Raw genomic sequence first — 21,469 nt, 5'->3', positions numbered from 1 at the left:
CGTTAGGTAAAATTTTGAAGGGGCAGTCCAGCATTTTCATTTGACAATTTTCTTCCACTGTAAGGCCATTCTGTGTCTGTTAGTCTTACAATTTTTTCTAGGCATGATGATAATCTACCCCCACCCCCTCACCATCTCTACAACTGTAGTCTTCAGAGGTATGGTGTGTGTGCACACGTGTGTGTCAACATTTTTGCATATCTGATGTTGTTATATATGATTTTGTCACCTTGACATTTTAAATACATATGAGATGATTTTGTCACCTTGACATTTTAGATACGTATGAGATAAGTGATAACTGAAATTTGTTGCATTTCCCATTTGACAGTGAAATACCATGTTCAACACTAGCTTGGAAGACAGCAATTTGACATGTGTCACGATGTTGTGGGTGACAGACCAAACTGGCTGGACTGCCTTTTACATTCTTGAGTCCATGAAGGTCAATGGTTTTCTTTTAGGTTATCAGTAGATATCTGCTTGTTGCAGATGGCATGTGTTGACTGACATGCAACAATTTGGGACCAAAGTCACTGGGCTTAAGTTAAAACTGAGAATGTTACTATTCTAAGGCATTGTCTGTAAGTTCCTAGAGATAGTGGAAGTTTCCTCTCAGTCCATGTATGCAGTGTGAGGCTGTTAAACTGCAACTTTTAGAAAATCACAGAAATGGATATGATAGATAATATCTATGTATTATCTGTCTGGTTCTATACAGTACAGTCTCAAGGTTTCATTGAATGATAGACAATTTTAACTGACTTGTTTGACCAGTAACTCTGCCTTGTGGTATTCATTTTAGTTCTTGTAAGAGCTTATTTTGCCTTATTAAGTTATTCAAGTTTTCTCGTATTTTTCATATCTTTTTTTGAGAGATTTTATAGTTGATGTGACTTGTTGGACAGGACTGTCAAAGGTTAGTGAAGCACATATATGGCTTTAGGCGGAGCATGATATTCTTGCTGGTTTGGAACATGTGGGTTGTGTTTCGCCCTGGCCTAGTTTCTCTGGCTGTGGATTGATAAGGCCATGCGAGGCCTTGACCCAGTCAAATAGCATGGTGGTATTTCTTCCCTTTTCAAACCCAGCTGGTTTCTAGGTGCAGCTTATGGTAAGATAGATTCCGTCACCAACATTTATTGGTCTCAGAAAAAGGACAGTGGTGTCTGTGAAAAAGGCGTAACCCCCTACAACAAAAGGGGTAACCTCCCATAACCCTTGTGTACTTGAAGAGTGATTAATGACCATTTTGACTCATTTCTGGGTTGTCTGCTAATGGCAGGATCTGTTTGTCCAATGGAAGGTTGGTTCCTGGAGGTTCTGATGATTGTAGGCATGCTGACATGCTGGAAGGGAAGTAAATAAGAAGTTTGCCGCTGTGACATTGAAAGATGAACATTAATCTACATTCTGTTTGTCTTAAGCAATTCATACATGTCTACCACAAGAAGTCAACAAGATAAATCTCAAAAAGATTCTTTTATGAGATTTACCAAGAATATCTGATTTATGTATTTTCCAAGGTTAAAAAAGAATCCATTGATGCAGAGTCTACAGTTGAAAATATGACTGAAATATGAAATGTGAGGCCAGATAGGCTGATAGCAGTCTAGAATGATTAAAAAAAATGCAAGTTTGTGTACCCATTTTATGATTATTTACAGGTTGGATATGTTTGATATGTATCCATGTGCACTAGTTACATAATATAAGTGAATTCATCGGCTGAGAAAGTAAGGGAGGTTCAAAATAGACTGGTAGTCATATTGAAATCAATAATTTTGATTTATCCCAACAATTTTTGCATATTTATTGATTGAGAGATTTGTCTGGAAATTAGTCTTGTGATGTCTACTTGTAGACAGCACAGCTTGTCCCTTAACACAACCATTGGATTTTTTTTTTCAATTTCATGTTCAGAAACTTGATGCATAGTCTTATTAGAAGTGCCAGGCGAATCCCTTGGTGAACGTAGACTTCGTGCAAGACAGTTATATAAGGAAGGTCAAGACACTGAAGTAAGAAGACCAGTCTTCCAGACTGGAAGTTGGAGGAAGAATCCCGCAGGTGTTGATCAGTATTCAGGTGGTGGTGGGTTACAGCAGGGGGCTGCCCGAGCCAGACACAGCAGACAGCCTGAATTAGGACGAATACAGACTTTGTAAAAATACCTCTCCACAAAGCCTTTTATGCCAAGTGTCTGACAAAGTGGATTTGCTCAAGATATACTTGAATTGTACCTTAATCTAAGATAGAGTCAAAAGTACATTGCTTTAAATGACTGCCTAGCTAATGCAATTTTTTTAAGGAACTACTTTTCTTGTTGTTCCATCACAAATTTCCAGACAGTCTCTTAGTGAAGAAAGTGTTCCCATTTCTGACAGCTTAATGTCTAGGTTTTAAAGCGAGTGCCTGCAACATATTAAATTGCCAGACTATCTCCTCCCTTTGGCATATAAAGTTCCAGAAATGATGTACCCTTAACCACCTTGGTTTTAACCCTATGGAGAAACAGACTGCGTTCTCTGCCAGAGTTTTAACAGAGAAAAGAACTCTTGGCAAGTTTCACCACACAGAAGTGTAACCCTACCCTTCTGGTCGCTGCCTTGCCAAGTAATGGAAGTTTTCTTCAGAGTAACGTTTCTGTCACAAAAAACTGGAGTAACCTTCTTACCTTCTAACCCAAGTCTGGGGAAGTGATCCCACCTCGGGTCCTTCTCCCCTCAGTGACAGGGACAAGCATGGATCTTGACAGGTAGTCATTAGGCCAGACAAATCCAATTACTTATCAGGTAAATCTCTCAATCTGTTTTTTTGGCAAACTATGATAAAAGAAAAGAATGGATCCATTATTCTGTCTTGACGCTGAGGCATCATCCCCTATAGCCCTTTTGTACTGCTGATAAAATATCTACTCAACTGGAAGATTAGATGCTACTCCATAGAGCTGGGACATATGCTGTGGTGAGAACATTTTAACAAGATGAATAGAAGATGTAGAAACTTGTAACTTGTGGGGAAAACTTATTGTAAGTTTCTGGAACTTTTACTTTTCCTGCAGGACAGGATATCACTCATAGACTACATATCATTTGTGACCACAGTTATGAATGCCAGATTAGATAGCCTTTAGCAGCAGTGTTTGGCACATGTTTGCTTTTGGACATACATCGTGAAGTTTTCAAGTAAATGCAAGCTTTAGCGGATTTGTTGTCTCTTTGTGTTTGATAACCTTTTGTTACTTTGGCACAAAATCAGTTTGTCTGTGCCAAGCCCCCTTCCTTGGTTTCCTGCCAATTTGGATGTTTACAAACATGTCAGTTTTCAAACCACCACGACCTCTGATAACCCCATTGCCTATTGTCCATGTACCCCATACCCTGATGGACCTTTGACAGTGATACACTCTATGGAATGGGGTAACCAGATGTCAGACTTGGCAGTGAAAAAAGAGTAGTCATTGATAGATGTTCTGGCGTCCTGAGAGGTTTTGTAAAGCTGCTTTTCATTTGGTGAATGTGAAGTTTATTAAGACCAATGTCTGAGTCATACAGTTCACTGTGCCATGGTGGAACAGTGTGGAACAGATTAATTTTATAGCAGTGGAAGATACAGTCGAGATAAGAAGTATAGAGAAAGTCTACAAGTATAGTGGATAGTAAAAAACTCTAATTTTAGTTGTTTCCAGTGACCCTCCACAATGACTTCTCTACCTGTAGTACCTCATTATTTTCTCCAGAAATTTGCACAACAAAGGTAGTCAATAATGAGTAATTAGGTGTGAAAGCAAAGGTATTAGCACTGTTCATTTTCCTTTCACTTGTTTTTTGTCACATCTGGGGCTGCAGAAATCAGGAAAAAACAGGAAGAATAGGTACCATACTTTATTTTGCCAATTTAGATAAGCCTAATTAGGAAATAATTCCTTCAGGTTGAAAGAATTCATCCCAAACTTTTGTCCCAGTAGGAGTGTCTATGTTTTATCAGCAGAGAAGAATCTGATAGTTAGTGACCCCTCAGGACCTGATGCCCTTGAACCTGAGGGCGTGTGCAGGATGTAAAAAGAGGAGTGAAAGTCCAGTATTGTGTACACCTAACCCCTAAGGGATCCACTGATTAGAAGCAGGGTTGGGAGGAAATGGGTGATTTGCTAACATTGACTGATGGTACCCTTCCTTCCCGGTCCCTTCTGAGAAAAGTGTTTTTGCACCACATGTAGTACATTTGGAGAGTGAGTCATCCCTGACATTTAGGGTTGTTTTAGCTGGGAGGGAGTGGTGGGTGTGGCGCTAACGGGCCTGGGGGTGTGGCAGGCGTGCTCACTAACTGTCAGAAGAAACTAAGACATGACACACCATTAGGAGACGTTAAGAAACATTCCTGTTTGATTCATATGTCAAACAGTGAAAAAACAGAGAAGCTTAAGTTCAGAAAGAATGTCAGGTTTTGTCAGGAATTGTGCTCACAAAATATGGTTACTATGCACCCTTTGAGTACTGGTAAATGTTTCTAATGATGACAGAGAAGATGGTTGTGATCCAAGCACTACAGTGGAGAAGATTCCTGTCTCATCTATTCAGAGATATAAACATCAGGGATTTGAAACACCAACACTTATTTTATCCTAGTCCCCTGTTACTGGCTGGAACCTTCCAAAGCTTGATTAGAAAAGAAAATAACCTTCACATTAAACTTCAAGGAACTTAAGAAGGTCAAGGATTGAGGGAACCTGTGGGGATCTTGCTGTTTTTTCTGGAGAAAGTCAAAGCAAGCGAGGCACAGTTGTTCCAACTGATGACCAACTTAAAATTTTAAGAGGTATTAACAAAGTTCAGCTGTTTGTGTGCCCTTCTGTCTTAGTTGGTTGGAATCTTGAAGAAGGTTTTGTCTACCTGCTTTGGAATGTGGCCAGGTGGAACAGGGAGAAGTCCCAGTGCGTAATGATGTCATAAACTACGGTCATGTCTGCCGCCCTTGAACTTCAAAGTCATGTGTAGGGAATACTAAACAGACAGTACCATCAAGGGTATGGAAATATTCATGCATTTCTTTTTTAGTATGCACTCAACACATTTCCCATATTTTTCCTCATTTATGTCTGCCAAGTTTCTTACACATGATTGTTCGTTCTTGTCCTATTTTTTCATTGCCCCATAGATTTTATTAGTCTCACCCACAAAAATTGAGAGGCAGAATCCTTCACCTTATACATGTACATGAATGTCTGCCTTCCATCAAATAGGTTAAAGTGTTAACCCCCTTGATCCTATATAACAAGCCTAGTATATGCTATCTCATGTCGTACATATATTATAGGTATATGGCTGTAAGACGTGAGGTTGTTTGAAACTTCTTGCTGTGAGAGACCATCAGAGGTGTGAATGATAAGTCATGGTTCAGAAATCTGTATGGAATACACATTGGAATACACATCTGTATATTTCAGTAGGCCTAACAGGTCAAATATTTCCCAGCTGAGGGCAGAAAAGGGTATTCTGGAAATATTCTGGAGAGATGGAAGCAAAATTGTTTCATGATTTGGAGCCAAAATTTTAAAATCAGAACTGGCTTAATACATATACTTGCCTTTTGGAAAATAGTTTTCATACAGAATTGAAGGAATGGCAAATGCGAAAATATCACCAATACAGAATTGATAATATTATTTTCAAAGATACTGATCTCCACAAAATGAGAAAAATATGAAGTATACTTTGGAGACTTGATAGCTCAGTTGGACCCATATTCCCTGGGGATACTGATTTAATCAGAGCTGTTGAAATCAATTTTCAGCTGCTGGATTTTATCTCCATCTATTCAGATGGGCATAGCGCCAGAGGCACCACCCTATAGACACCTCTTGATAAATGACTTAATAATTAATGATTTATGTGGGCAAAAAATAGATTCTACTGCAGTCCTAAAATAAGCTGGCTGTGGTTTTGAACTTGAACAGTTTCTATCACTGGTTCTTAGAGTGGGCTTTCTTACATTTTCTACAGCAACAGCAGAAAATATGTGGTCTGATGAGATTTGAGAGGTTTGAGATTACAAAAGGATCTCCCATTGAGATCTGACTTTGAAGTTTAAGATTCTGCCCTGCGATGGTCCAGTCTTGCCTGGTTTGGTGATGGAATGAAGGCCACTGCCTCGTTCTCATGCAGACAGCATTGTCATGTCATCCATAATAATCCCAGCATTCCCGGCTGTTTAGCATAGCGGCCAGACATCTATTGGGAGCCTGGGAGATGTAATTGTGATCAAGTGCACGGGATGATTACTGGAGGTACGCACCGCGGCTGCGCTGCCCTGATAGATGAATGGAAGGCCAGCTCAGCTGGAAGAATCTCGAATGTATGAAGATCTCAGGTCGCCCCAGGTGAAAGCAATAAAAACGTCTGACTGCAGCTGAACAGAATGGATTCTTAACGCAGTTAATTTACTCACTGTCAGCTTAACTGGCAATAATTTTCAAGAGGCGTTAACCTTACATTCAATCTTATTCATTTATTAAATCCCTCTTAACGTTTATCTATTTTTTTTGTATTTTGGTACATCAGCAGTTGTGGGAATATAAATGCATAGATTTAAATCATGTTATGGACCAAATGGATCAGTTTAATCTCTGAAAATTTATGGATGCTTTTAAATTATCAGGGGTTTATAATCTAGTATTAAGCAAGATTTGTTTATTCCTTTGCTTTGACAATGTTAGGAGACTTTCAGATGTATTCACAGGAAATAAAGCTAAGAAAAGCTGCAAAACTGTTTGATTTATATCTTTGTTGCCACATGGACTTTCTTCACTTTAAGTGTATAGCTAAGCAGTGTCAAGGCACAAAGTTGCTAGTCAACTGCATCTTTGTTGTACTTGAACGACCAAAGGAGGTTGTGTACTTTGTGTTAATTGGCTGTTCAGAACATGTGAGGGAGGTGAAGACCAACAGCTACATGTGTTTCTTGAAAGTTAATAGGCAATGCCGTCAAGTTCAGTACTTCTGTTATGCAACACCCAGTCACAATTTCTTCCAAACTTCTGTCCCACTGATAGGTCACCAAGGTGTCGCATGGATCTGCGTGCGCGGGACAATTGTCGCAGACGAATGTCTCGTCACGTAGCTCGTCCACTTTGCCTATTACGGTTTTGTTTATCGCAGACTCTGTAGGCTAGTGGGTTAGATGTCAGCCCGCACACTTAATGAAAGTCTGCTGTTAATGACTTCTGGAGAGGCTCAGGGGCTTATGCCTCGCTGTTGTTTGATTGGACTCTTGCGTCACCAGGGGTTGGACGATGGAAGACAAATGTCGTGGAAAATACCTGGGAACAATAGCGATGGCGGGGAGGTCACAGATCGTTCAATTTGTCCGTACTCTTCAGATATTTAATAGTCGTCCGGAGGACACCAAAGCCCTGTAACAGATGTATGATGAGGTGGGGTAGTGCAGAAAACCAGATGCTTGTCAAAGAGGGAATATTACTAAGGAGAAAAATTCTTTTGTGTATGTGTGTGTGTGGTGGGAGCAAAGTTGTTTGAAGTTGTATACCATTTCTAGTAATGGCATAAGCGGCAGTATGGAATGGAAAAAAATTAAGATATTGGCTACCATTCAATTTTAAGTTTTGCCCTAAGCTAACGTAACCTTAAGGAATGTTTGAACCAATCAGGATATGATAAAACGATGTAGCTTTAAATGAAATAAAAAGGGACATATTCTCCTGACTATCCCCCAAGGAAGGCTTAAATGGTACAGCCCAAACTGTCAGTGATGACATTTTTAACTGTAGGTTATCCAAGGACACCAAATCAACATGTGTTTGTCAGGGTCTCACCTGAATCTTGAGAAATATGACTTGCAGACAAAATGAGTGGTGGACAGACAGACAAATGTCATTCTTAATCTTAGTCCTAATTTGCCATGATTGTAATGTTCATCACTGGTGAATCAAGGAAACAAGTGACAATACATTTAAAGTTTTTCTACAAACTTTCACAAAGTACAGAGACTTCACTGATGTATGCCACAGGAGAAAAGTAGTGCGTGTACTATCGTCATAACTTTCTGCTCAACTTTTGTATGGTTACACAAAAGTTTCAAAGTTCACTCTGAAGAAGTTTCTCTCAAGTTGAAAGCTGACGTTCGTACTTATGCTCACGTTCTCAAGTGCTAAGCAGGTCAGACTGTGCTTCTAATCTAATGCAGTGGCGTAATGCAGACAGAGAAGTTGAGCTCCCTAATAGGTACCCAATCTCTCCAACAGATGCGTAGGTAAAGATTTTTCTGAACAAGCAGGTAGCGGAGCAGACGTGGCAGTCTGAGACGTGGAGGGAAAGCGCAGCCTGGAATACAGATAGACCTGCTCTGTCTGTCTGGTATGTATGTGGAATACAGATGGGCTCTTCCATTCACCGGCTGCATGCTTCACCTAACATCAGCTACATCACTGCTCCCACTGCTGATATGACAAATGGAATATGGATTAGATACAGCTCATAAAGAACAGGGGTGGGGTGGGGAATATTGTTGGAAGAGCGAGAAAACTAGTAGCAAAGTTAGCATGTCTAGACTGCAAGCTTTGATTGTACAATTTGCTGATTTAATGGTGAGAGAGAGCCAGGTGGAAAGTCGGTTATTGATCCGTCTGCCGCGAAGCAGGATTCCGCTAATTCCGTGCTCGTGGCTTTGATCGAGATTGCCCGCTGATCCACAAGTCACACCAACAAAAGTTTTAGACATACACATTTCTGAACTACCAATTATGATAGCATTTCAAAAGTACCAATTAGGATTGCATATAATAATGGCCAATTATGATTGTTTTTGTGACTTGCGAGCTCAAAGGCTTCACCCGCAGGGCATCTCTGGTGTATTTGAAAGTTTGAGGCAAAGTTACCATCACTAAGAAACTTAGAAAGGCCTAATTTCAACTGGATGGTGATTGATGTACATTGGAACATTATGTGCAAAAGTATGGTTTGAAAGACAACAAAATATACAAAATGTGAAGGAACTGTTATTTGCCTATATAATTTGTTGAGCAACCTGTCAAATATTTGGTGGTCGCTCTTTGGTCACAGCCTCTGGTTAAAAAGGAGGTGTAACAGTTTAAGTCACATGTGAACAGGTGGTTGTGGTCTTGGCTGATCATCCATGAACAACTCATATGCCAGCATTGGAGAGTTCTCAGTCTTCACAAGATATTACAGTAGAAATGTCAAAACATTTAATTTTCTTGGCTTCGTCATTCTGTCCAGAGGTGAAGTTATGCTAGTCATAATCTTTTACTGGTCTAATACTTTCAGTACTAGACAGTTGCATGGGTGGCAGCTGCCTTGTATGCAGTTGTCTCAATTAGTCAAAATTATGAGCATACTAAAAGTTTCTTTTGTATTTGCTTAGTAAATGGGATGGTCAGTATGAAATATGCCTGAAATGTGTGCATTTTAATGAGTCGGTCCAGCAGCTTTCTGCTTTACAGTTTTGCATGATGAAGAATTAATGTGTCTGTGTGTCTGTGGCCTGGGGGCTATTTCATATATAGCAAGCTCAGAAGTAGGCAGCCCTGTATATGTCTTGAATCGATCTTTTTCTTACCTTTTAATTTGATAACCTCCCAGTTATTTGTCATGACTATTGTATATCTTGAAATGTTCTTGGTGGTTTTATTTTGGCAGTGACTACCTCACCATGAAATTATGAAACCACAAATATTGTATGAAACCACTACATTACTATTTTGTATGAATTTAAACCACTACATTACTATTTTCTCCTGCAAAAATCCTTTCCCTTCCTTCTGCAGATCCCTACAAAAATGAATGCATTTACAGTATCCTCCTACTTACTGAAATTGTCCTAATCAGATCTTTATTTCAACCCTGATTATAAAAAATGGTCCATACCAGAGAAGTTATAATGATGAGAAGCTGACAGTTCCAATGGGGGGTGAGTAGAGTGACAGGAATGGCAACCAAGGTCAAGGTTGATAGGACTGGGTAGATTTATTGATTGTTCCCTCAGCAACATAAATAAATTATGCCCGGGAGTCCCACTGGTAGGGTGGATGATAAAACCCAATTCAATTCAGACCCCGAAAGGTGTCAGGAGGGGGCCTCAGCAGGAGGACACATAATTTATAGAGCATGGGATTTTCCTAATTGATTATGGCTAAAAGATTGCTAAAGATTTACAATCATTTCTCACATTCATTATGACAAGTTGTAACCCTTCTCTGCTGTGTTTTCACTGGATGTACCAGACTTGAATTGTTTGCAGCAGGGCAGGGTGAAAGTTGTGAGAGACAAAGCAGTTATTTTGGCAGTCCCATTAATTCATACCTTTGTTATGACGAAGGTAGGGTCGGCTGAGGTTAATTTGGTCTCTCATGGCTTACTCAACAGTGCTAGTTGGATAATCTGTTGCATTGATGCCTGTATGGAACTCAAAACAGCACCAGTTATAACACGGACAGAAAGTTGCACGTTCGTTAGCTAGCTAAATCTTCCCTTAAGTCCCCAAGAGAATTTTAGACAATAGCTGAATGAAATTCCCATATTTTGCTAGCTACTGTAAGCTAAGGACTGTGTTGATTGCTCCTTACAATGGAATAGATATCTACAGTTGTTAAGTTCCAACTATATTACATGTTTTGACGTACTGGCCTTGCCATGAAAATTTGAAAAGACAGTGAAAAGTTGGTCACTGTAAATGCAGAAACTTTTGCGGTGGTTTAATGTTCGCAGTTTTTGCGGTGGCTGCTTCACCGCGAAATTAAAACTACCACGAACATTTCTCCTTGGCAGTAAGAGACTAAAGTGCATGGTGCTACCGCGAAATTAAAACCACAGTGAACTTAAATGCATTTACAGTATATCATGACATGTTTGGATTGTTGGTACATCCAGGGGAGGAAGAACAGTGGATGGAACAGCCGCTGAAAGTCAAGTTGATGGTAGACTGGATTAGGTATCGATTCCAATCAAGCAAAGTGAGGATTTATCATGACTGAAACTTGTACCTACCTGCTGAAGGAAACCTCCTATCTGGTCCCAACTGATTCCACAGCATGTTACCAAAAACCACTGAGCTTTCTAAAATCCACGATATTCCGATGGAAAGTCTTTGAAAAATTTGGAAGACCTTTCATTTAATTTCAAGGAGAAACCTGAACAATCCTAGCTATGATAAATTGTGAATTTTGTATAATTTAGATCCTGTGGTAAAGAGAAAAAAAGACATGGGGCAGATAAGCATGCAATTTGAATATGTTCCTCAGCAAAGTTTTGACCAATTAGATGATAACATCTAGGAAGTAGATGTGGATGCAGGCAAACTCATACTCTATGAGAGATTCAGGTAAATGTTAGACTTAGCTTCTTGTGAGACAAATGTTAGACTTAGGTTCTTGTGGTTACTCTTGAAAGTAAGTTTGCTCAGTCAAGTTTTTATACTGAAATTTATAGAGTGGAAAGAACATAAACCGTGGGGATGTTTTGATGGACAGTTTGTGTTGTAAAGAAACAGGAACCCACTGTTACTGAAATAACACAGACAATTTATCAAAACAGGATATGTCTTTTAGTGTTAGACTTCACAGAGAACAGTCTAGATTTATATCATTTCCTTAGTTTAATTTGAAGCCACTTGCTGGCACACTCACTCACTCACTCACTCACTCACTCACTCACTCACTCACTCACTCACTCCTAATCACTCTTACTCACTCATCACTTTTTCATTCTCTCATTCACTTAGTCCCTCATTCACTCACTCACTCGTTCACTCTCATTCACTTACATTGTACTTAATTGATCATAATTTAAGATAAAAAGATGTCTTTTGTATAACATAGTTCAGTTTATAAGACAAAAAATATAACAATATTTTTGCTCACCTCTATTTCCTTCAAGGGCTATTTTGCTAAAAAAGAGATAGCACAAAATTTGTTCTATGAATTTTGCACTATATATTGTTATGAACTGTTTATGTTACCTCCACATTACCACCTAAGTGCCAGAATTTAGGGGGATTTCCCGCCTTTTCAGTGCCAGAATGTTCCAGGGCTATTCCAAGTCCCAGTTGTGTATTTCTAGGCCTATGTCCAAGTCTGACACCATGTATGAATGGATTGGGGTGCCAAAAACATCCAGTCATAAATATGAGATGTACAGAGAGTAGGGGTACTTTTAAGATGTTATATGTTAGTGTTCGCTAGTATTGATCATTTACATAACCTGTAGTAAAAAGATTTAAAAGATTGCTGCTGAAGTTCTGCATTTTTCACTGCAGGAGAAATGTCTACAATGTTAAGCTGCATTCCTTTGTCACCTGTGGGCTCAGGTGTGTAGGTATTGTTCCAGGCAGGGTGCCAAGGAATGTATTGTTGTACGTCCTCTGCGGTTTTAGACAAAGAATTTATTTACTGTTGCCTGAGACACTGTGTTATGAGGGGCTTCCCTGAGAGAGGTTTCTGCCAACTTTTTCTCTTGGGCAGAGGTCCAATGTGGTTTGTGGCACTTCTAGTTGTACTCAGTGTTGGGAGGATATGCCTGACAGTTCATTCCACTGTGGGATATAGGTCAGTTATCATGCCATTGGTAGTAATTAAGTAGGGCCACATTGCATAAGGGGTTGGGTGTGGTATCAATGCTAACTAATCTTGTCTAGGACAGTTATTTATGGTCTCATCTTATAAAAGGGAATTATAAAGATGGGAGTAAAAGTTTTATAGCGTCACGTGATGTTGGCGGAAATAGGTTTACATTATTCATGGGTGCCTCCCCTGCAGTAAAACTTCTAACCAAGTTGAATGGAAGCACACAGCTGTATTCAGGAATCATCTCTCTCACTTCATTTGGATGGAGACAGTTTTGTTGGTTGAAAAATGAGATCTTGTATTGGTTGTGACTGGCTAAGGTCAGTAACCTGTTGTGATGATGTCATCTGTATCCCAAATATCTATACAATGCCCTCTGTCCCATCCAACCCAGACGCTGGCACGATATGTACTGGCTGTTCATTGACTATGCACAGTGAACGTGCAACAAAGCACATACACCTTCAAACAATGCTGGCCAAAGATCCCCAAAGTTTTATTAAGTCTGCAAAAACAGTCAAGATTTTATATGCCATAGATGAGGGTCCTATCCTTTTAATGAAAGTCAATTGGTGTCAGGTGGCGCAATCTGCAGGGTAGCAGAGGTTCTGGGTTCGAATCCTTTGATGTGGCTCTGATGTTGTGCCCTTGGGAAAGGCACATTACACCACTTTCCTCACTTCACTCAGGTAAACATGAGCGCCTACTTACAGTTAGGGTCATCCCTCAGATAGGACGTTAAATGGAGGTCCCATGTTTGAGAAGAGCCACACCCCAAGCATGTTAAAGAACCCACCGCACTTTTTGCAAAGAGTAGGGGTCCTACGCCATAATTTGGTTTACCGGGTATTCAAAACAAACAAACTAACAAACCTTTCAAGATTCTTTGTGAAACAGGCAGATTTGGTCTGGACCTTAGGTCTTAACGCTGTCTTTTTTCGAAGTGCTCAACACTATGATGCTTGCTGCCAGCTGGCAATTTCAGCAAATAGGTCAAGGGCGATATATGTGGTCACATTATCCATAAGGAACTTGTCAGAGATAAGGAGGCGACATTCCAGCCCCAAGTCACAAGCGCCAGACGCTGGAGACTGATGTAATCCATGGGAACTTGGAGGTCGGCAGAACTCTCACTGAGGGGGCTTCTCTTAAATGTACTGGTAAAATTCATGGGGGAGGGTGGCAGGGGGACTTCTATGTCATTCATGCCAGCCTCCAGTCACAAGAGCCAGAGTGACACTCTAGAGTATGGCAATCCTTGGGAACTTTGAGGTCTGAAATGTGGTGGTTGAAAACAGCTTCTTTGATTTCTGTCACTTATTTCCTACAGTTTGAACCCCTTCAGGAAAATGTTGGACGAAAGATATGATAGATATTCTTTTAAGGAGTACTTCTATAGACACATTGGTCATTTAAGTCTAACTCATATCGGAATGATCCAGTGATTATGGAAAAAATGTGATGGAAAGGTTGTGAGGACTACAGAAGGAACGCGCCGCCATTCCCAAGTCAAAGCCAATCTTGCCCAGACATCAACACTGCTCATGTGTACCAGCCAGACGGACTATTGTTGATATTAGCCTCAAGCTGAACTCATCTCCTATAATCCTCCCCGCAGCCAGAAGCAAGGGCTGGTTCAGACGATATACTCTTAGGAGGAAACAATTGGGGACAGCCCACTGAGTATTGTTCTACCTGTTAGCCATGTACACTCATTATGTATAGTTAAATGCACAATGAAAGTCAGTGAGTGCAATGTGTGCAAGGTAAGTTTTGGTAACACCTCCAAAACTCCACGCCCATAATCCTACCTTTGTATACAATAGTCAGAGCAAAGTAGGTTTGTTTGTCACAGTCATTGGGCATTTTTGTGGGACACTGAAAATATTTTTGGGTCAAGGATAAAACAAGCCTTGTAGGCATAAACAGATTTTCGCCTGGTTACTGTTAAGCCCATACACATTTCTACATTTTAGTTATCATTTTTTTTTTTAAATTTGACTGAATTCAATCATGCTGGACAGAAACAGGTGGAGATGCTGATGCCACCTCTCTGAGGATGAACTCACAGAACTGAACTGAACTGACTGAATATAAGATACAAATGGATATAATGAAGTTCAAGCACTCAAAAATAGGCAGCCCTATTGCATTGGGTATGAACCACTTTGTGATGTTTATACTGTACATTTCAGATGTTATGGAGGAATTCTTGGTACTGGCAAGTATTGTGAGGGTTTATTGTGAATAAAGGGATAGTGTTTGGAAAGTCTGTGACATGGTTTGACTAATCAGTCTCTAATATGGTATAATGATATGAGAAATCTTTTTGAACATGAACATTGGGCACTGAGTTTGTGAGCTGGCTACCCTGGTTCAGCCTGTCTAAAGAAGTAGATTCACACCTAATTTAGCGTTATTAGCGCTCTACGTGAAGGAACGAAACGGAAAGAAGGTATACGTAGAATTTTCCCTTTCATGTCAACAGCCTTTGAGTTAAGTGGACAACATAGCGGAGCATGTGGTGCTTCCATTTATCCACACACACCCTACAGGTCGTCAACCCCAGGCATGCCCAGTAGGGGCTTCCTGTTCATGTTCATGGTTAGTATGAACTTTGACCTCATGGAGGGTGGAGCCCTGCTGAAGCACACAGAACAACTGTGAAAGTCATGGTTGGCCAGAGGTAAAGTTTGATTGAGACTCAAGCTGAATCTGACTCAACCGTTTAGATTAGGTAAAGCAAAGATGTCAAATATGTGAGGGAAAAGAGAGATTTTAATGCTGTTTTCAGTTTAATTGAACTGATTCTGTAGCAAGGTTGGTACATTGGAAACGCATACCTACCGTGTTGTGAATGGAATGGTTATAACAAAAATTAGACCACCAGAAAAGTTTAAAGATTTACAAAACACAATAAGTGTTAATGAAAATTTAGTTTATTTCATTATCTCTCATTTATAGCACTCTGACCCTAAACCCTAAGCCATTTTATATATCCCAGAACTCTGTGTCACAATGAACTTGAGATTTGAGGCTGACAGAAACACTACCACGGTTCAAGGCAGTTGAAAACTTAGACCCAGCCCCTTTCCTGAATAGTGAAGTTTGGAGGGAGTGACTAAAGCATAAAGGCGACCTGCCACCTATAGTCACTTAGTCACCTTTCTCCCACTTGGCACTTGTCCAGAATGCAGAATGAGTCTGTTGATTCCACAGTACCTGATATGGTAGTAAGACTGTTTTCTGGTTGCTGAGTTTACAAAGATTGGAAAAAGGACAATTGCACATAATTGAATCATCTTGAAATGCTAACAAGACTGATTTTAAAAGGGGAACCATCTGAAAAATAACACAATCCACAAACTTTTATTAATGTTGAACAATTTAAATCTGTACATGGAAGTACACTGGAAATGGAACAAAGTATAAAGCATAAACAGTTCATCTGATGGAGAGAAATGATTTTTCTTCTCCAGTCTGGGTGATCCCAGTCTTCCAACAGCACAGAGCCAGAAACAACAGATGGCATTTTCAGTGTTGGTTAAACATTTATCACTGCTTGTGGTAGTCAAGGGGAGTGAATTGAACGGGTGAAAGTACACGGCCAGGCCCACACTTCAAGTTCAACTATATTTTTAACTGACTTTTGACATAAGCTATGGCCAATTTAGCTTTTCAAGTGAACCCATAAAATCTGAATATTCAATCAAAATGCATTTGGAGTTTTCTTTCTCTTTTTTTCTTGCTTCTTTGAATATCTTTTTTTCTTGATTGTAGTTGATAAACTAAAGAGTTACTTGACAAGATAGTGAGTAAACATGTTTGTATAGAGACTGTCCACTATGTAGGGCAGCCCCATAGAGAGTGGACATCACAGGCACTGCAGAGATGACCCTGAGGAAGAATGTCCAAGGTCATTACCGTGGTACTGGTATTTCAGGCACAGAAGGGATTTTGAATGCAGTATTCTGTCACACAATCTGGGTTAGGTACTCTTGAACTTGGCCGTTGTTTGAACTTGCTACTTTGGATCCCAAGCTCAAAGTTATATTTGAAGTCAATATTAGCAATTGTTATTAGAAGACACGTGCATAACTGTTCTTTGTATAGAAAAGTCACTTTTTTTTATCATAATATAATGTCATACAATCTGGGTTAGGTACTCTTGAACTTGGCCGTAACGTTTGAATTTGCTACTTTGGATCCAAAGCTCAAAGTTATATTTGAAGTCAATATTAGCAATTGTTATTAGAAGACACGTGCATAACTGTTCTTTGTATAGAAAAGTCACTTTTTTTTATCATAATATAATGTCATACAATCTGGGTTAGGTACTCTTGAACTTGGCCGTAACGTTTGAATTTGCTACTTTGGATCCAAAGCTCAAAGTTATATTTGAAGTCAATATTAGCAATTGTTATTAGAAGACACGTGCATAACTGTTCTTTGTATAGAAACGTCACTATTTTTTATCATAATATAATGTCATACAATCTGGGTTAGGTACTCTTGAACTTGGCCGTAACGTTTGAATTTGCTACTTTGGATCCAAAGCTCAAAGTTATATTTGAAGTCAATATTAACAATTCTTGTTAGAAAACACGTGTGCAACTTTCATGCACGACTGCTCTTTGTATAGAAAGATCACTATTTTCAATCATCATCTTCCTCAGTGGAGAACATAAATCTATTTTTAGCAATATTGGGTGACATTTTGCAAGCTACAACTTTAAAAGCATCAGTGTATTTCATGTATTATTATGAAATCTAAGGGCACAATTTTTTGTACTACTTTTTTAATCCAGCATTTTATCACGTAATGATTTGCATAGTCTTGAACTTGACTATTGTACATATTTGCATCCCAAGTTCAACAGCTCAACATGCAAGCAAATATTTGCAAATCTGGATGCAAAGCACGTTCACCAATCATTCCTGTCTGAGACAGATACATTTAATTTGTCTCAATAAATTAATAATCTAGTGACTGTATCAACTATCAAGTAATCGTTTGGTATAGCTATCATGCCTATGTTTTTATCAACCCTTGTTATGACGTATTTTTATAGATTCTGGATGTAGAGGTATACAAAGGTATAGTATCACAAAGAAATTGTTTTAAAAAGCAAGTTTAGATCTTCAGAATAAAAGTTCCTCACATATTGAGAACAGTTTAACTAAAGAACACTGTGGGCGGAGGGAGAGTCAAGTTCCTGAAGACCACTGAGTGTGCGTTTCCTGACCCTGCTTTCCTCTGTGGAGTGACTATCAGTATCACTCTGTTTGTTTCTGGCAGAGAGGAAACAGGCAGGATAAGAATGAGTCATCTGTGCATGTTGTGTCAGGAAAGATGTTCTTACATTGCCACTCCACAAGTCGACTGACCTACTTGGAAGCCATGCCCAAACTTGCAAACATTTCTGGCTGCTACGCCCAGTCAGTTCCAAAGTTGGGATGGGGGTTGTCAATGACCATGGTTAATTCTTCAGTTTGTAAACTGAATTTCATATGAAACAATTGTTCTTAAGGATTTCTTTTAGCAGTCATTGCAAACAAGGAAGGAACCAGTCAAATTATTGTTGGATTGCATATTATTTGATGGTAGAATTTATTTCTTGTCAGCGTTTTGTCCATGTGTATGTCCAAAATTATTAAAAAAAGTTTTTTTTGTAGAGTCCATTCCAAGACACCATGAGGGTTTTTAGGCGATATTTGTTATTAGTCTGAATTATTTTGAATAAAAGAATATCTGAGCCACAATAATTAAATTATTTTTGAAAAATTGACTGATAAAGTACGCATATATTTGAATTCCTTTGAATATTTTAGAAACATTTTGAAAGTTACTGTACAAAAATATCTTTATTTAGAATTATTGTGAAACCTCTGTGTGATTATTTCACATTTACAAATATTTACAAAAAATGGTAAACCTGGCCAAATGGTTAAATTAGTTTATTGCCCCCATAAAAGTAAGCCCTATTGTTGCATCTGTATATTTTTAGATTTCACTGCTGGGCACTGGTGGATCCTTTGTGGAGGGCCATTGTTACATGGCACCCAACCATACTTTGCAAGAATGTGTGAATTGCTATCTTCCCAGCCCACTGAACCATTTACAAAAGATAGTAGAAAATGGTAGAAAATGGTAAATAATGGTAGAATGCTGTTATCATTATTTAGAAACCATTAGAAGTATCCAATTCCACACGATGAATATTTCCAAAGTTTTACAGGACCAGGGAAATATTTATAAAGTTGAAACAGTGTTACAAATATTTCTGAAGTATCAAATGTCCTAGACATATAATTGCAAAACTTTAAAATCAATTCTAAAGAATGGCCACAAACATCCGCATGGTGTCTTGGAATGGACTCTATCACAACTTTATTCTCACTAAGTGCATTTGTCATAGCACCTACCTTTATTCCAATGGAATCAACTTGATCTTGATGGTATTCTGTTTTTCCTAACCACTAAGTATAGAAAAGTGGTACAGAGTGCGTGAAGTTCATGAGGGTTACTTAAGTTCATATGAACTGGCCTTTGAAACAGGTAAGTGACTTGATGGTGCCCAGGAGAGGCTTTTTCATAATCTGTTGACAAGAAAAGGTCAGTAGAGCAGGCAGGAAACTAACCTTGAACAAAGGCCGGGGGCAAAAGGTTGGTTTTAACTTGAAAACAACCTGCACTGTATAAACATCCTCTGACATGCCCTCTATTAAATAATGTATGCACACCTCTCTGATTGGTCAATAGAAGATTACTGTGTTTTGTTCTAATTGCTTTTATGGGTAAGGTATGTAACAAACAATTTGATAGCTCCAGAAGCAATATGAGACAGGGATAAACAGAGAAAACAATCGCTTATGATGGAATTCCAGACAATTCTGTTTTTAAACTTGAAACCAATTTTGATGTTTTTCAACTTTGGATTTGGTTACTTGGTCATGTTTGTTATTTTCTGTAAAAGTTTTGAAGTATCCTACCAAATTTGAGTATCTCTAATTGAACCAATCAGAAGAGAGCAGGGTGTTTTTTACAGGGCTGTTTTTCTACAGGAGGCAGAAAGTTGTCAACATGTTTGGCTGGGAACTGGGGTTTAGAGAGAAGGGGTCATGACATTTAGATTAATGGAACTGTTTGTGACAGAGTGAGTTGTTGCATGGGGGGATGAGTCATGGGTTAGGACGTTACTACTATTTCTTAGAATCTAGTGTCCTGTTTGTGTTTTTTATCAGCACAGATTCCTCTCAATAAAATTAAGTTAAGGTTTGAAAGATGAAATGGACTTCATTTGTTGAGGCGAAGAATGTTAGGACTAGCTAAAAGCTAAAAAGCAAGGAGCAAAAGTTTTGCAGGTGTAAGAGGAATTTGAAAGCAGGAAAAACTTTTTGGTGTTTAGAAGTGATATGTCTTCTTTCTGATCAACCTCAGCTGAAGATGCTTTTTCGTTAGCGAGAAGTGCAATAAGGCTTCACTGTGGTTAGTATATTTAGCCATTGGGTCACCCCTGCGTATAAGTGGGTTTTACATCACATGTGCTAATCCTCTGTCTTATTTGTACTGATACTTTCAGATCTTCCATAGAAAACTCTAGCCCAGTCTTAATGAGTGATGATAGTGGCGGAAATGGTCTAGACAATTTGGAGGAAAAAATTGGATTACGGATGGACCCACAAAGGCTGTTTGATAGGACCATAGATATTACCATAAGGACATTCAAGTGGAATCCTAATAAAGTATCAATCGATGTGAAAACTTCAAGCAACAGGAAAAAACATGAATAAACATAAGATAACAATAGTGAAGTTCTTGTTCTGCTTTTGTCAGCTCGAATCAATGAAAGAATCCTTCAGAACCAGCTGGAACCGTTTGGTCCCCTCCCGGAAGCGTGGTGTTGAGGAAACAGAACCGTTAGGATAGTTTCAGCTTCATCCTAGGTAAGATTTCATCAGGAAGGATGACTCAGGGGATGAGCATGGTGTATCTAATGGATAAACAAGACTGTTGTCAGGGATAGTTGTGAGAACAGATGATTCTGGTCATGCAAGTGGGACATCAATCATGACAGGGTACATCTGGTACTCATCTAGCTGTCATATCACTGGTTTCTGTGGGACAAAGTTGCTAGTTGTATTTATACAGATACTCAAAAAAAAATAGCCATGCATGATGTACTAACAGTGTTGTTACTACGACTACAATCACTAGAATTTAGAATATTGATACAGAGATAACTGCAGAGAAAAACCAATTTGAATGTTTTCCTCTATTACATTAGTCACTATGCAATATATCCCCCTCCCAAAAATTATACAGTTTGGGCGAGAAGGCAAAGTTAAGTATTGCTGTATCTTACATGTTGTAATTTGACTATCATCGCAGCTGCTTTTCCTATTTCTGTTGTGAGATGATGACTCAGTAAGAATTTAGTTCCTGGCTGTGCCCAGTGGGAAATGAATTATGAAACTAAAAGAAAAAGGAGGTTCCAGCTTTCTTGGTACGAAAGTTCCCATCCTGTGACCTCCTAAAGAGCGTGTAGTTCCTGATAACAAGGAAACGAAAAGTTGCAGAATAAGGCTCTGCTCTAAAATACACAACATTTTATTTGACACAACCCAGTATGGAAAAGCACTTCTCCTGTGGTCAACAATTGTCCACTAAACTCTTGGGGCAGTTTCATCTGAAAACTGTCAACCTACTCACACACAATACTGTACCACAACCTTTTGTATATCGGGATGTTTGTGGAAACACAGACAGAAGAACAGACAGACAAACAAGAGAAGCCCCAAAATATACAAATACAATTCAATCCCTACAACTGGATAAAAAATACGGATAGACGTTTCGAGTGAAACTAT

At 39.1% G+C, this 21,469-nt stretch overlaps 1 protein-coding gene across 16 annotated transcripts in view; it reads left to right on the top strand.

Moving 5' to 3' along the window:
- The window catches only part of LOC118432506 (nuclear factor 1 A-type-like), a 48,379-nt gene that overhangs the window by 3,696 nt on the left and 23,214 nt on the right, over window positions 1-21,469 (top strand). The gene's annotated exons all lie outside the window — the stretch shown is intronic.

Source organism: Branchiostoma floridae, chromosome 15, assembly GCF_000003815.2.
Source record: "Branchiostoma floridae strain S238N-H82 chromosome 15, Bfl_VNyyK, whole genome shotgun sequence".
NCBI lineage: Eukaryota > Metazoa > Chordata > Leptocardii > Amphioxiformes > Branchiostomatidae > Branchiostoma > Branchiostoma floridae.
This window is presented reverse-complemented; position numbering and strand designations above follow the sequence as displayed.